The following is a 14,218-nucleotide window of genomic DNA, read 5'->3' as shown; positions in this document are numbered from 1 at the left end:
ACATCAAGTAGAGTCAATCTACCATGGGGATGATGCCCCTTCGGTGAATTCCTGAACATAGGCCACAAGGCACCATTCACTCAAAGTCTACACCTGAGTAGCAGCCCCCACCTGGTGGTAGGTTGCGGGTCCTCCAGCTCAGGATGGAGCCGACTTCAGTGCCGGGTAGGGAGGAGCTGGGGAGGCCGGATTCAAGCCAGGCTTCAGCCATCTCCTGAGGTAGTTCTCTGGGCTCAGCCCTGCCAATTAAAGGCCTCGAAGAGGAAAGAAGAAGGCTTTGGTAAGCAGCTGGGCAAGATGAAAGCAAAGCCAAGCCAAGCGGTGTGTTGCAGCCTCCTTAAGGCAGGATTTCTTGGCACGTCTGCTATTTCGCCAGGAGCAGCTTCGCCGTAAGCGTCTATGCCGCAAAACTGATTTGCCGTAAGGCAATTCTGCCGTAAAAGATAAAATAACGAGACCGAAAAGAGGGGTATTTAAAAGGACACAATGAAACATGAAAAAATTAATAAAATTATTCATTTCTTCCTTCATCAGGAGAGGTATCCGTTTCCCAAATCCTAGGATGCGTACTTGTAACCGAGCCCCGTAAGGTGTGAAACCCTCCCACAGGGCGCCTGGTCCTGGGCGTGTGGACAAAAGGCTGAGGCTCTAACCCATTTGTGACTGAGCGTTGCCCTCGCGGGGCCCGGGGGGTCCTCTCTTCCGCTAGACTGTGGCTTGCAGTCTGGCCTTCCACTCTCTGTTTCACACCTCCCGGAAGCTTGTCGCGGAATATTCTAGCAAGGTGGTCTATGTGGCTGTTACCAACCACCGTTTTAAGACCACCCCCTGCACTGGTCAAGGAACAGACCACTCTCAAGGCCAGCGGAGATTTACAGACAGTCCCGCCCCTTCTCGGGGTGGAGGGGTGGGGGGCAGCTCCAAGACCCCCAGTGGATGCCTGAAGCCACCGATGCTGCCTAGATAGACTGTTTTTCCTCATACGCACCTAGGATAAAGTTTAATTTCTAAGTGAGGCACAGTAAGAGATTAACAATTACCAAGCATAAAATAGAACGGTTATGTGAATGTGTCCCTCTCAACACATCTTACTGTCCTGTACTCACCCTTCTTCCTGCGATAATGGGAGAGGATAAAATGCCTCCGTGAGGACACGAAGTGAGGGGAATGACCTAGACACTGTGGCGCCCTGGGCTGCCATTGACCTGGCCACATCCCAGAAGGAGGACCATCAGCTTCCAGATCATCGTTGGCGGCGGGTAAGAGAAGCCCCCAGAGCGAAATGAGGATGAGGAGAGTCTAGTGTAACATAAAAGTGAGAACTTTGTCAGTGGAGCAATAAAACCCAACTAGCAACCTTCAGCCATCTCCTGAGGTAGTTCTCTGGGCTCAGCCCTGCCAATTAAAGGCCTCGAAGAGGAAAGAAGAAGCTTCCATACATTAGCTCTGCAGAAGGCAGTGGATTTATCAATGGAGGAATGTAACCAGCCAGCCCATTATTTTATCTTTTACTGCAAAACTGCCTTACGGTCAATTAGTTATGCAGTGAAAACGCCTGCGGCAAAGATGTTTACAGCAAAACCACCCAGAACCGATTCTGGATGCTGCTCATTATGCTCAAGCAAGAGCTTGTAGTACAAAAACCTGGAGAGGTTCTCACAGAGGCGACCCTCCTGATTGGCTCTGACAAATCCCACATTTTCGTCATTCTCATCGCCTCACCAGCAGGCCCCCCTGAGGAGCCAGCTAATTCTTGCAGCAGCCCCACCCACTCCTGCACCAGACCCTGCATACCTGCCCCTCCCCAGCGCTGGAGCCCCGGATCCCCAGCTGTGTGTCCCACCAGAGCCTGGCAGCACTGGCCCCGAGCAGCCCTTGCCCTACACAGAGGGGCATGATGGGTGAAGGTGCCCATACTGGGGGGACCGCAGCCTGACAAGCTCCCTCCAGCCTGTCCTGCCCCCTGCTCCCTGCAGTTACATCTGTGCCCAGCAGCCAGGCTCACCACCGCAGAGAAAGAAGAGGAAATGCCCATCCCACACACCATGTTTATTTCCTTATTTACTTCCTTACTATCTACTCCTGCTGGACAAATGTAAGCTCCACGAGGAAAGATTTAGGTTCGTATCCTATTGCTGCTATAACAAATTCCCACAGGGGCGCCTGCGTGGCTCAGTTGTTAAGAGTCTGCCTTCGGCTCAGGTTATGATCCCAGGGTCCTGGGATCGAGCCCCACATCAGGCTCCTTGCTCCGCGGGAAGCCTGCTTCTCCCTCTCCCACTCCCCCTGCTTGTGTTCCCTCTCTCGCTGTGTCTCTCTCTGTCAAATAAATAAAATCTTAGAAAAAAAACAAATTCCCACAAACTTAGTGGCTTAAAATACACAGATTTATTATCCTACAGTTCTGGAAGGCAGAGAGCTCACTGGGCTAAAATCAGGGGCAGAGCTGCATTCTTTTCTGGAGGCTTCAGGGGAGAATTCAGCTCCTTCCCTTTTCCAGCTTCTACAGGCCACCCACACTCCTTGGCTCGTGGCCCTCTTCCATCATCAAAGCCCGAAATCCCATCACTCTGACCTCTGCTTGGCCCTCACATGTCTGACTCTGCTTCTCTTGTCTTCCTCCTGTACTTAGAAGGACCCTGGTGATTATGTTGAGCCTCCTGCCCCCCCCACCCCATTCCCCAAGATAATCTATCTTCTGACCAGCTGATCTGCAATCTTAAACCTGCCCCCCCTCCCCTGCATGTAGCACAGCCTATGTACCCAGTCCAGGATTAGAACATGGACGTCCAGGGGGTGGGGCAGACATCATTCTACCTACCACGGAGTTTGTCTCTTGTTCACCATTGTATTCCCAGTGCCTGAACAGTATCGACACGCAGCAGGCCCTCCATAAATACTTGCTGAATGAATAAGTGGATGCATGCATGAAAAAATCACTAAGAATAATATTTAATTTATAAGTAAACATTTAATCGTGCTTATTAAGTGCCGGGCACTATTCACATGCCTTATGCGTATTAACTCATTGGATCCCCAGCAGTTCCATGAAGTACATTTTATTATTACCTGCCTTCTACACATGAGGAAGTTAAGGCACAGGTGGGTAGGCTTCCCTAGTCTACACAGCGAGTCAGTGGTGAAGCCAGGATATGATCTCAGATTTGCTGAGTGCTTACTGTGTCACCGGCCCTGGCTGGGCACATTACATTTCTGATCTCATTTCATCCTCATAAGAGGCCATGAGGAAAACGGGCAGAATGTGAAGCCTGGTCTAAACAGGCAGAGAATTAAGTCACCCACTCAGCTGGGGGATTCCGAGGGGTTCTGTGGGGCAGTGGATTGCATATTGCTTCTTCAGCCTCCTTTGATGCCCATCAGATCAGGACCCCGTGCCCCTAAAAGGACTGTGGGTGCTCATGTTCCCACCATGGTGCAGAGCTCCTGCTTGGATTCTATATAACTAGTACCCAGGCCCCCGGCAGGCCTGGAGCAGACCCTGACCTTCACCACACCGTCGTGGCCTCTCTGTCTCCTGGAAGCCTGTTCTCCTTCAAGGGAGAGGAGCCCGTTTCAAACCTCATCCAGAGCTGAAGTTGCATTGCCCATTCCCCCGAGGATGACTCTGGGGATCCCCCTAGCTGGGCCCCATACCTGCTTTGCATGGGCTGGAGCAGCTCTGCCTGCTGGCCCCTGTCACTGGCCCCCGTGATCAGCTGCCCCTCCAGAGCTGCTTCTGATTGACCCTGCCAGCCTGCTCTTCAACGCCATGAGCACCCAGGCCTGCAGGAAGCCCCCAGACTCGGGCCTCAGCTTCCCCCAGCCCTGCAGGGAGAACGCTGCTCACACAAGGAGGCAGCACTACCCCCTTGTTTGCACCTTAACCTTTGCAGTCAAAGCCAAGAAGAGCGAAACTCACTTGTGCCTGCCAGCACAGTGGGGCAGCGCATTTTCTGTTCCTGCCGGCACATTTTTCTAGGTCAATGTCAGATCAGGGAAATCCAATACCACATGTCCCAACTTTTTATTTGAAAACAGAGAAGTTGCTTTCCAAAATAAATAGTGTTTACAAGGAAAGGCTGGAGAAGGCTCCATCCGAAATGGACTCGGTGCCCAGGCAGGACAGATTCTTGCTGGCTTGGTTGCCATAAACCCAATGCCAGCCCCAGCTCCAGCCCTAGGAGAGGCCAGACTGCGGGGCGGGGGGGTGTGGGGGTGGCGGGGAGAACACGTGTATATGCACATGTGTGTTGGTGTGTGCCTGCATGTGTGCATCCACGTGCATTTGCGTACATGTGTGTGTGTATGTTTTCTTAAGGATCTCTGGGTATGATTAGCATGCACGTGTAAATTGGGGGGGGCTACACCCATGTACTTGTGTGTGTAGGTATACAGGCGTGTGCACCTGTGGAGAGAGGCTTCTGCCTGGTGAATGTGTACCCAGCCCTGCTTCTCAGAGCCCAGCTGGAGTCCCCTCCCCCCTCTCCTCACAGCTACCTCCAGTCTCAGCCCTCATCCTGTTCTTTTTCTCAGCAGAGCTGGGGCTCCGATTTGCATATGCTGTGAATGCATTTCCTCCATCCTGCTTCCTCCTGCTACCCACCCACTGCCCATCGCCACCTGGACTACTTGCACAAGCCAACGGAGTGCCCTTTCTGGGTAACATGTTGGGATCCAGCAATTTGAGCTCAGAGTATGCGTACAGCGCTCAGTAAAGGTCTCTGACAGTCACCTTGACTTCAGGATCTCCCGCACAGACCCTCCTACTGGTGCCACCAACAGGACCTTCCCCGGGCCTGTTTCACAGCGCCGAGCCTCATCTGCCTGGCAACCACCTGCTTCATCAAACTCAAGTGACTTAGCCAGGCTCCCGAGAGCGGAGGGATTTTCTTGGCAAAGCCTCCTGGCTCTCCCTCCACAAAACCCTCAGCAACACTGCCCCTCGCATGCACATGCGCACGTTAGCTGGGGCCACTCCCTGGCCCACCCCCTCGTCCGCCCTCGCTCATGCTGTTCCTCTGGCCCAGCACCGTCCTCCGGCGCCACTCCTCGGCCATCGGCTCTGCCCGTCCCTGCCTATGCTGCCTTGCAGACCACATCCTTCCCCTCCCGCCCCGAGGCCTCTCCCATGAACCTCCTGGCCCTACACAACACCTTCCCCATGGGGCCCCACAGCACTGGATGATACGCTGTCCCATGTATTGCCTCAGAATTGTTTTCAGGTTGCTTCATGCACTTATCTTGCCCTCCCACCTAGATTGCAATCTCCTTCTAGATTTAAGCCTTGTGCTCCCTTTGAATAGACTTGGAACCCGACACAGGTCTGAACACAGTAGAGACCAGAGATATGGGCTTTTGTGGGTGAGCGGCTGCAAAAAGATGCAGCCAGAGTTGGGGTGGCTAGCCATAAAACTGCGTGCCAGGCTCTGCATCTGGTGACTCACTGCCCTGCCTCATGTAATCCTCCCAGGAGCCAGGGGAGCAGGGGAATACCGCCCCCATTTCACAGATGAGAAAACAGAGGCTGAGAGAGGCTTGGTGACATATCCGAGGCCACAAAACTAGTAAATGGCAAAGTCAGGGATTAATCCTAGGTCTGTCTGATTTCATTTCTCTGTGCCCTTGCAACAGCCACAGCGACGGAAGGGAGCATGCTGGAGTCAAGCACTTTCTGAAATTCTAGAGTACGCCCTATCCAGGAAAGGCGAGAGTAAGCTCTAGATCCTTGCTAGCCAACAGAACTTTCTGCAAGGATGGAAATCTTCATCCGGGTGCTGTCTGATATGGGAGCTGCTAGTCAGTGTGGCCACTGAGTACCTGGAATGTGGCTAGTGTGGATTGTGAATTTTATTTGATTGTAACTAATTTTAATTTCAGTAGTCACCTGTGGCTAGTGGTTAGTGTCCCTACTGGACAGTATAGCCTGAGGTAAGTGCTTCCCGATCACGTTCATTCTGAGTAAATACAGGTTTGCTCTCTGATAGCACAGCGTTCCTATGAAACCTTCCACAAACCAAAATGGTGTAAAGCAAGGAAGGCATTACCATTAATTTATATACTCAGGCCCCAAAAAATAACTTCTCAGGCCCCCAAACAACCTCTCTTATGCCTTAGGACACATCTTGCTGGTGGATACACAAAATACATCGAGAAAAAACACAGATGCTCACAGACAAGGTTCAAAGCCATGGCAGCTTGATGCTGGGACGTTGAGTGTCGTTCCTGGGCTGCGCACTGCCTCCACCAGGGCTCTCTGCAAAACAAAGGCTGAACATGATGTCTGCTTCTTGCCTTTCTCCATAAAAGCCAAAATCCTCCTTGGATTTCTTTCAGTGGGCAAAAACAGGTACTAACGCGTCTCACAAGAAAGCTGAGTGGCATAACATGAACTTTTTAGAAGCGGGGTATACCTGTATAGAAAATATTAATTTTACAATGAGGGGTGCCTGGGTGGCTCAGTTGGTAGAACATCTGCCTTCGGCTCAGGTCATGATCCCAGGGTCCTGGGATGGAGCCACGCATCGGGCTCCCTGCTCAGCGGGAAGCCTGCTTCTCCCTCTTCCCTCTGCCCCTTTCCCTGCTCATTCTCTCTCTCTTTCTCTCTAATAAATAAATGAAATCTATAAAAAAAATAATTTTACAATGAATGAAGCTGCTTCTTGCCACAGGCAGCTGGCTCAAGGGGTCCCACCCTCCTGACTCCACCAGCCACCCCAAGGGTCAGGACCCTGAGAGTCAATGTCTGCATAAACTTGTAACCCATTTCAGGCACACCAGCATCTAATAATGGTTAAGTTCTCTGCTAGCTCCCAGCCTAGGACACTGAAATCATTGTGATGGTGGGAAATCGACGCACAGGAAGTATATAGGACCTTGCCAGTCCTTGCATGGCTTTCTGTCCCCCATGCCCCACACAGCCTGGGCAGGGGCTAGCATACAAAGAGTGACTCAGAGCCCAGCCTGATGGAGCATGGGGCCCCAGTGACGAACAGAACCTTCAAGACCCTGTCACAGCAACAGGACCTAAGGTGGGCTCGGGCCCTTTTGGGGGGAGCCCAGAGGGAGCCCAGGATGCCATTCTTGGCAGCACTTTGGCGCCACCTCGCGGGCACCTGCAGCGCGCCGGTGCACACAAGCTTGCCAAGGGGAACCAGGACTGTCGGGGCGGTCAGAGACCTCCCAGGTCCCACCAGGCTGGGCAGAAGGGCAATGCCTGGCCCCTTGCCTGGGCCCGCTGGGGCACTTTCCTGCAGGAAAAGGGCAACTAGGGAAGGAAAGGTGGAAAGGAGAGATGGGCAACCCTGGGCAGGAGGAAGCAGAGGAGGCTGCTCCTGTACTGGTCCAGTCCGGAATGGGAACATTCCAGAATCCAGGACCTCATTCACACCTCCATCGTTAAACTGTGCCAGGCCCTGGATATGCAGGGAGAAGCCAGACAGGGAGTCTGGTGGCGGCCATAACAGGGTGACTTTGGGAAATAGGGTGACTTTGGGAAACAGGGTGAAGGACGGGATGTCTGAGCTGGTCTCTGAGGGTAAGAGTTGGCTGCACATGGAGAGGCAGAGGGAGCAGCCTGAGGACCAAGACCTGGAGGTGAGAGGGAGAGTGCTTCCCTGGGGGGTGGCTCCCGGTGGCCAGAAAGGGGAGAACGTGTTTGGGGCAGGGGGCTGGAGCTGAAGCAGCTGGGGGTGAGGCTATAGAGGTCCAGCTCACCCAGGGCCTTGTTTTCTGCAGCCCCCACCCCACCCAGCAGACCCAGAGTCAAATCCCCAGGGGCTTCTGAGTTGGAGTGATTTTATCCAAGGCTGTCCGTGACAGGTGCAGAGCCGCCAGCGAAGAGAGCAGATGGACCCAACTGCACGTTTTGTGGTAGAGAGGGGGGTGCCGGGAGGGGAGGGGAGAGCCCAGGATGCGAGTCAGGAAGACTCTGCCACCAATTGGTCCCATGACCTGGCAACATGCCTCCTCTCTGGGCCTCAGTTTCCCCATTGATTAACTGCAGGGATTGACTGGTGGTCTCCATCAACTCCAATGTAACCGGTCTAAGTCCCAAGTACAGGGAAGGGGTCAGGTACAGATATATTTGCGCTTTGAGGACTATCCCTCTGCCCAGGAGGTGTGTGGGTGAGGAACTGTTACATGCAGATGCCGAGTGGGGCTTCTGAAGCTAACTGAGTCTTGAGCTCCATCGGTGGGAGAGCTGGGGCCCTCATGGATGGTTGGGGCTTATGGGGTTCAGACTTGAGCCTCACACGATTTCCCCACCACACTAAAGGAGACCCGCTTTCAGGGAGCCCAGGTGGAAACCAGAGCTCTGTCTTGCTCCAAAAGTTAGAGGAGCCCACCGCAAGAGAATACGAAGCCCAGGAAAGAGGGGAGAGGCCCATGAATGAGGCCAGGGAATCCTTCAGGGGGGCTGCGGTTAGAGGCCTCCGTAGTCTGGAGTCTGGCTAACGAAGTCAGGACAGCTTCCGGCAATCCTCAGCAGGGATGGCAGAAACATGATACAGATAACTGACTTCCCTCTCCCTGCAAAGCACTGCTTGCATATCCCCGAGCTCTCACAGGGCTTTGCAGCAACCGGGGGGGGCGGGGGTGGGGGGGGGTGGGGGGCGTGGCGGGGGGGAGCCTGGCAGGGCACTAACCGGTTAGGCCCCATTTTATGATCGTAAAACTTCCCTCCAGGAAGAAACAGCAGAGGTCAGCCACCCAGCCCCATATCTTAAAGAACAGGACAACAAGACCCACGTGAGGGAGTGATGTGCCCCGAGGCACAGGGAACATTGGCGACTCAGCGAAGGAGAAGTAGCTCCAGATCACGTGAGCTGCAAGTGTGAAATACACACCGAATTTCAAAGACTCAGTGTAAGGGGGGAAAAGAACATAGACTATCTTACTGATTTTTTTAATTGCATGTTGAAATGACAAGATATTGATATATTGAGTTAAATAAGATATATTATGAAAAGTAATTTCACCTGTTTCTTTTGACTTCTTTCCGTGGGACCCCTAGAAAAGGTTAGATCAAATAAGGGGTTCGCATATGCGGTTGGTGTTCCATTTGTGCGGAACAGCGCGTCACCGGCGGTGAGTGCCGACCCTGGCTGAGCGGTTCGTTGTCCTCACCCCACGTCGGGTCCGCTGAGTGGAAGACGGTGGGGACAGACGTGGGAACCTCTGAGGACTCTCCACAGGCCAGGCACTGGGCCAAGTCCCTTACCTTTCCTTTGGTCTTCCCAGCAACCCCGGGCCAGGGATGGGAGGGCAGTGAGGGAGGTGAAGTGCAGGAGGGCTCAGTCAGGGCTCCCGGATGGGGGGTCGGGAGGGAGAGGTGAGGGGTAGAGCCGTTCCTTCCTCACACACGTCCTGAGTTTCTGGACAGGGGATGCCTCTTCTTGCCCTCCCTCTGTGTAATTCCTGGTGTACCGTCTTCCCACCTTGGCCTCAGCCGTGTCAGTTGTGAAATTTGTCCCCTCTCCTCTCAGGCTCCGTCCTCCTCTCCCAGAAGAGGACACTGTCCCACCGGCACACGTCTCCCAACCATCACACACCCTGCCTGGTAGCCCTCACTGGCCTGCGCAGTGTGGCAGCTTTCAGAGAAGGGCTCCCAAGTCAGGCAGCTGGCGCTGCTGCCAGGCAGGAACCTGGGCTGGAACACAGACTCTGGGCTCAGAGAGCCTCGGGCCCGTTCCGGATAAATGAAGAACCCCCATTTTCAGGAGTTCCACCCCGTAGGGGCCAAGCACTTAGCTCTGGACCCAGCCAGGCTCTGTTCGGGAAAGTGACCGCGGGAGCCACAAGGTGGCGCTGTTCCCACAACCCTCCACTTCCCAGGGCCGTCGGGTCCCGCGTGCTGCTGAAGCATTCCAGCATTTCCAAGAAGAGGTTTTCCCTGGACCGGTTGTTGAATTTCTTACTCAGCCTTCAGCTGCCAAAGGCTATTCAGACTCAGGAATGCTGCCCTTAAAAATGGTCATCTCGGAGTGCACACTAAAAAATACAAATCAAGCAGGCCACAGATTCATTGCTGATTCTCTACAAAAGCATTCTATACCCAGGGGGCCTCATGCACACCTAACACATGCAAGAATGCTCACACATTAAGTAGATAGCACATGGGTCCACATGTGTGTGAACATGACAGCAAGAAGGATGTTCCAGATTATTTAGCAGTGAGGGTTTTTTTTTTTCTGTTTTAATTTAGCTCTGGGATTTTTTTTTTTAAGATTTTATTTATTTATTCATGAGAGACAGAGAGAGAGAGAGAGGCAGAGGGAGAAGCAGGCTCCCAAGGAGCAGTGAGCCCGATGCGGGACTCGATCCCAGGACCCTGGGATCATGACCTGAGCCGAAGGCAGACGTTTAACCATCTGAGCCACCCAGGCGCCCTCAGCTCTGGGATTTTGGAAGGGAAAGGGAAGGAAGGAAGGAAGGAAGGAAGGAAGGAAGGAAGGAAGGAAGGAAGGAAGGAAGGAAGGGAGAGGGAAGAAGGAAGAAAGCAGGGAGGGAGGAAAGAAAAGAAAAGCTTACACTGAGGTCAAATATGTAAAATGGGAGATTTTTAAAAAATTCTGGCTGCTCTAGTTGCAGACATGGGAATAGAAGAATCTCTTCCCAGTGAATTGTTTTCTGGAACATAATTTAAAAGCCATCAATCCAGTCCCATTGCCTTATCTCGTAGGAACGTAAACTGGCACTCAGGAAAGAGAAATGACTTGTTCAATATCACACAGCTACTTTTTAAACCTACTCCCCAAAAAGCAGGTATTTCCATTGATGGGGGGAAACAACAGTGTCTATTTTCTCTGACTCATGTCCAGATTCTCTTCAAATTGTGGTGACAACCCAGGATTGAATGGGGACCCTCCCCACTACTCTCAGCATCCATTGTCCTGCACGACCCTCCCCAAGTCCCAGAGGCTTAGGAAGGGCAAGTAGATACCCCACAGATATCCAAGAGGGGAAACCAAGGCCCGGAGGCAACTTGACTTGCCCTTGAGCACACAGTGAGCGCGTGTCAGTACAACAAAAAGGAAAAGACTAGCCCACAGGACTCCAGCAACAATTCTACATACTGGTCTAGAGTTACATTTATTCTAGGTCTGGTGGGCAACATTTTTTAAAAAAGGAGGTGGTGCTCAATGAAAAAGGAAAGTGAGAACAAGAGACTCTGCTCCTTAGGAATGGGAGCCTGCCTTCTTCATTTTCCTATCTTCAGGGCCAGACATAAAGCAGCCAGCACATTGTGGCCTCTAGATGTTCATTGGATGAATAATCAATGTGTCACAGACACGTAAATAGATACATTTGGGTCCCGAGACCAGAAATTAAGATTCTGCACATGCTAATACCATCTCCATAATGCACTAGGCAGAACCCCTGGAGAGAGGCCTTGAAAGGAGGAAGGCTTACAGCACACTGGGTTCTGTTGGTCTTTCTTTCCCGTCACTCTGAAGAGCACACTTCTGGGAAAAGGCGGCCTCCTGCAACATTTGTCCCATGCAAACCATTCACTTAGCTCAAATTTTCTCCCCACCTACTAAGCATTAGGTCCTGAGGGGTAGAGACTAGACAAATCAGCTAGAGTATTTAATATAATATTTCAGAACTTAGATTTAAGATGAGAACATTTAAAAGGAACTGTGCGATCTTGAACAAGTGCTGACTCATAATGTAGGTGGGGACAGGGAAAGCAATAATTAGTAATTCAATCCAGCAACAATTCACTGAACTCCAGTATGTCAGAACATAAGTGCTAAGTAAGTGAGGGAACAGGGGCGAGTAAGACAAGCCAGTGGAGCTCACCAGATAAGACGCGACAAGACAACCACCTAAATAACTACAATATGAGGTGGCCTCCCAAAAGAATAAATATCGTAAGCCTCCCATTCAAAACCATTAGTGTTTTGGGGGCTCCTGGGTGGCTCAGTCGGTTAAGCGTCTGCCTTCAGCTCAGGTCGTGTTCCAAGAGTCCTGGGACCAAGTCCCACATCGGGCTCCCTGCTCAGTGGGGAGCCCGCTTCTCCCTCTGCCCACCCACCCCGCTTGTGCTGGCTCTCCCTCTCTCTCTCACTCTCTCGCAAAAATAAATAAATAAAATCCTTAAGAAAAAAAAATTTAGACCATTAATGGTTTGCTACATTTCCCTTCTTTTACTTGTGGTTATATAATTAACACATTCTTTTTATATATACATTTCTCCCATTTTTTCCCTAAAAAAATGGAATCGTATGGTACATGTCTTTCTGCACTTTCCATATTAACACACTGTGAGCAGCTTCGTTCATTCTACAGACTTTGCATGCCATTCATCTTTCAAATACTTCCCGAGTGTCTACCAGGCACCAGGTACCATGCTTGGTGTTGCATAATAGGGAGTAAACAGGTAGCTTAAACCATGTGGATGTACCATAATTCACTAAATCATTTCCTTGTTGCTGGACATTTCCATTGTCACACTTTTTCTTTGTCTGGAATGATAATGATAGCTAAGAAGCTACTGAGCACCTACTATGGGCCAGGAACTATCAGAAGCATCTTATGTAGATTATTTCATTTAATCTTTGTAAACAGCCCACTGCTATAGTTTCCATTATACATGAGGAAATGGAAGATAAGGGTTTAATGATTTACTCAAGATCATGTAACTACTAAGTGGCAGAACCAGATTCAAACCCAGGCTTTTTGAATCCAGAACCCAGACTCTTCCACCAGTAGGAACAAAGCTACAATGAACAAAGCTGTTCATGTGCCTTTTCACACCGATGTGAGCGTTTCTGAAAAATGGATTCTTGGAAATTAGAATTAGTGTTTCAAAGTGTATACAAATATTTTCTAAATGCCCCATAGATGGGACTTTCAAAAGAGAAAATGGAGGGACCCCTGGGTGGCTCAGTCGTTAAGCGTCCACCTTCAGCTCAGGTCATGATCCCAGGGTCCTGGGATCGAGCCCCGCATCGGGCTCCCTGCCGGAGGGAAGCCTGCTTCTCCCTCTCTCACTCCCCCTGCTTGTGTTCCCTCTCTCGCTGTGTATCTCTCTGTCAAATAAATAAACTCTTTAAAAAAGAGAGAGAGAGAATGGGAAGGTCTGTTTTGCATCGTTGAAAGATCATTTTTGTGTCCGATTACCCCTCTGTTGTCCAAGAGGACAGCTGCCAGCCACGTGTGGCTTTCGAGCACTTGCAATGTAGTCAGTCCCTACTAAGAGATGCTTGAAGTATAAAACACATATCAGATTTTAAAGACTTCGTGTGAAAAAAAATGCAAAATATCTCATTGATAAGTTCTATTGCAGTGATAGTATTTTGGATGCATTGGGTTACATAAAATATATTATTCAAATATACTGTACCTGTTTCTTCTTATTTAAATGTGGGACTGAGCCCTTCATCTGTGGGGTCTGCATTACCCCTGGGTAAATCATGTCAGAAATGAGCTGAACTGTAGCACACCTAATGGGTGCCCGTGTGGCAGAAAGGTCATTGGTGTGGAAGAAACCCACATATTTGTTGCCGGAAGTTTGTGGGTACAAATGACTCACACCATTTATTCAGCACTCACAGTATCCCAAGCCCCGTGCCCTTTGCCCGCACAGTCTCATTCGTGTACTTGACAATTGTGCACAATTGTGCACCACATTACAGACGTGGAAGGGAAGCAGAGAGGGCCATGATCATCACTCGATGCCTATCAGCCTTGGGATTCCAACCCAGCTCTGACTCTGAAGTCAGCGCTGTGTTTAAAAATAAGTCATTGATTTACTTTGAATTTCTTGCATAAGTAATACATGCACATTATACAAATGTCATCAGGCACAGAAAGGCAAATAGGGGATATTCTGTGTTGATAGATACACAGCAACATGCACCACTGTTTTCCCCTTTCCTGTTTTTCCTTAGCTGTTTATCTTGCGGATCATCCTATGCTTCACTTTCTGGGTTTTTTTTTTTCTTCTGATAATTAATTGAGCTGAAATTCCCATCACATAAGCCAACCATTTGAAAGTGAACAATTCTGTGGCACTTAGTGTATTCACAGTGTTGTACCACCACAACCTCCATCTAGTTCCAAAGCATTGCCATCACTTCAAAGTAAAGCCTCCAGCCCCTGGTCACCACCATCTGCATCCTGTCTCCATGGATTTATCCATCCTGGATATTTCATATACATGGATTCATACAATCTGTCACCTTTGGCATCTGGCTTCTTTCACTCAGCA

Source organism: Zalophus californianus, chromosome 11 (assembly GCF_009762305.2).
Source record: "Zalophus californianus isolate mZalCal1 chromosome 11, mZalCal1.pri.v2, whole genome shotgun sequence".
In the NCBI taxonomy this organism is placed as follows: Eukaryota; Metazoa; Chordata; class Mammalia; order Carnivora; family Otariidae; genus Zalophus; species Zalophus californianus.
Note: the sequence above shows the minus strand (reverse complement) of the source record.